The sequence below is a fragment of the Arachis hypogaea genome, chromosome 14, assembly GCF_003086295.3.
Source record: "Arachis hypogaea cultivar Tifrunner chromosome 14, arahy.Tifrunner.gnm2.J5K5, whole genome shotgun sequence".
In the NCBI taxonomy this organism is placed as follows: domain Eukaryota; kingdom Viridiplantae; phylum Streptophyta; class Magnoliopsida; order Fabales; family Fabaceae; genus Arachis; species Arachis hypogaea.
In genome coordinates this window covers 55,634,308-55,637,605 of record NC_092049.1, presented here as the reverse complement: position 1 = coordinate 55,637,605, position 3,298 = coordinate 55,634,308, and positions in this window count along the sequence as shown.

Below are 3,298 nucleotides of genomic sequence, written 5' to 3'. Positions count from 1 at the left end.
GCATAGAAGGGGAGAGATCTTATCGCTGATCCTGCTAAGAAGCTGGATTGGGCGGCCAATCTCCCGTTGAGTTGCTGTACTTCTTTGACACAGGTTGGGCTTTTCATGTTGAGTATGGCTTGACATTTATCCGGATTTGCTTCAATTCCTCTTTTTGTGAGCATGAAACCTAAAAATTTGCCCGCTTCTACTACAAAGGTGAATTTTGCGGGATTGAGTCGCATGTCATGCTTCCTTATAGTGTCAAACACTTGAGCCAGGTCGAATAACAATGTCTCTTCACTTTGTGTCTTTATCAACATGTCGTCCATATAGACTTCCATGATTTTCCCGATGTGATCTGAGAAGACTTTATTCATTAGCCTTTGATAAGTAGCTCCCGCATTCTTGAGACCGAAAGGCATCACAATGTAGCAGTAGTTTGCTTTCGGCGTTAAAAATGAGGTCTTTTCTTGATCTGGTGGATACATGGGGATTTGGTTATCTCCTGAATATGCGTCCATAAATGAGAGGTATCTATATCCGGAGGATGCATCGACCAAAGCGTCGATACTTGGGAGTGGGTAAGGATCTTTTGGGCAGGCTTTGTTGAGATCGGTGTAATCGGTGCACATTCGCCACTTCCCATTTGATTTTCTCACCAAGACGACGTTGGCTAGCCATAGTGGGTACTTGACCTCTCTTATGAATCCTGCCTCCAGTAATGCTTGTACCTGTTCTTCCACAGCTTGGGATCGCTCAGGCCCAAGTTTTCTTCGTCTTTGCTGTACCGGCCGAGATCCTGGATAGACCGCCAACTTGTGGCACATTAGCTTGGGGTCTATGCCTGGCATGTCTGCGGCTTTCCATGCGAAGAGATTGACATTATCTCGTAAGAATTGTACTAGTAATTCTTTTGAGTCTCCTCTCAGGATCATGCCGATATTAGTCGTTTTGTCCGAGGTGTCTCCGATCTGAACCTTCTATATCTCACCTTCTGGCTGCGGACAGAGCTCTTCTTGTCTCTGAACTCTGCCAAGCTCAATTGTGTGGAATTCTTCTCCTCTGCCTCTGAGGTTTAGACTTTCGTTATAACAGCGGTGTGCCATCTTTTGATCTGCTTTTATTGTGGCTATCCCCTCTGTAGTTGGGAATTTTATGTATAGATGTGGAGTCGAGACTATTGCCCCGAGTTGATTTAGTGTGGTCCGACCTATTAGAGCATTGTAGGCTGAACTCACGTCGACCACAATGTAGTCTATTTTGAGTGTTCTAGATTGGTTCCCTTTTCCGAAGGTTGTATGTAGTGATACGTATCCTAATGGTTGTACCGGGGTATCTCCCAGTCCGAACAGACTGTTCGGGTATCCCTTAAGCTCCTTGTCTTCTAGGCCGAGCTTGTCGAAGGCAGTTTTGAATAAGATGTCGGCGGAGCTCCCTTGGTCTATTAATGTGCGGTGTAGATTGGCGTTTGCCAATATGATGGTGATGACCATGGGGTCGTCGTGTCCCGAGATGATACCGGATGCGTCCTCTTTAGTGAATGTGATTGCAGGGATGTCGGGTGTTTCTTCCTTTCCCTCGACATGATCTACTTCTTTGAGATATATTTTGTGGGATGACTTGGAGATTCCTCCCCCTGCGAATCCGCCGTGTATCATGTGGACGTGTCTTTCCGGTGTACGAGGTGATCGCGCGGTTCGTCCGATATCTTCGTCCCTTCGTCTCTTTCTTTGGTCGTCATCTCGAGTGGCTAGAAATCGATCTAGTTTTCCTTCCCTCACCAATTTTTCTATGATATTTTTTAGATCGAAGCACTCATTGGTGGAGTGCCCTCGCATTCTATGATATTCGCAATATTCATTCCGGTTTCCTCCTTCTCTTTTGCCTTTGAGTGGTCGAGCTGGGGGTATTTTCTCCGTATGGCAGACTTCTTTATATACGTCGACTAGGGATGTCCTGAGAGGGGTGTAATTATGGTATTTTTTGATTTTCTCTCCTTGTCGATCTTATTTCCTTTTGGATTCCTTGTCTTTATCTCGGTAGGGGACCCTGGATTTTGAGGTTTCTCCTAACCGAGCATTTTCTTCCATGTTGATGTATTTTTCTGCTCGCTCCTACACTTAGTCTAAGGAGGTAGGGTACTTCTTTGATATGGATTGGCTAAAAGGTCCTTCTCGTAGGCCATTGATGAGTCCCATGATGGCGGCCTCTGTTGGCAAGTTTTGTATGTCCATGCATGTTTTGTTGAATCTTTCCATGTAGTTGCGGAGGCTCTCCCGATCTCCTTGCTTAATCCCTAGTAAACTGGGGGCGTGTTTGGTCTTAGCTTTTTGGATGGAGAATCTGGCTAGGAATTTTTTGGCCAGGTCGTCAAAGTTTGAGAAGGACTTTGGAGGAAGGTTGTCGAACCATCTGATTGCTGTCTTCGTGAGAGTTGTTGGAAAAGCTTTGCAACGAACGGCGTCTGAGGTGTCGATGAGGTACATTCTGCTTCTGAAATTGCTGAGATGATGGTTGGGATCTGTGGTACCATCATACAAAATCATATCCGGGAGTTTGAAGTCTTTAGGGATTTTGGTTTTCATGATTTCCCTAGTGAATGGATCTTGCTCTTTGTGTGAACTTTCCTCGGGAGTGGTCCGAGGGGTTTTTGATTTGAGATCGGCTTCTAATTGTAGGAGTTTATCTTCCAATTCTCGTCGCCGCCGTACCTCTTTTTGTAGATCCTTTCCGACCTCTCGTTGTTGTTAGGATTCTTTTTCAAGTTGCTTTAAGCGGTCTTGAAGTGCTTCTATTACCCCCGGATTTGATGAGTTTTTGTCCCCATTGGATTTCGGAGTATCCTTTAGCATAGTGTTCGCGTTCTTGTGTGGTGTTCTGTTTTCCAGATCTGAATCGTAGTCGTTGTCATGGCCATCCGCCATGGTGTTGGGATGACTTCCAGGGTCCCCGGCAACGGTGCCAATGTTTCGGGGGTTACCTGAAACTGGAGGTCGATCTCAGATGAGATCTTCTGTACTGGTCGGAGATGGCGTGTCCGGCTGGCTGGTGGCGGCCGGAGCTGTTGTGTCCGACTTGTTGGACTTGCTGCACTGCTGATCCTTAGCCACCGGAGGGTGGGGGGTACCTGCAAGAGACTCCGATGCTTAAGTTAGCATGGGTATTAAGCAGGTTTTTTAGTAGAATCAGAGTATGAGTTATATCTGGGTGCTCTAGTGTATTTATAGTAGTTGTAGAGTGACCTTTTTAGATAAGATAAGTTAACTTATCTTATCTTTTGGCGAGGTCAGCTTATCTTCAATGGAACCGCCCTTAT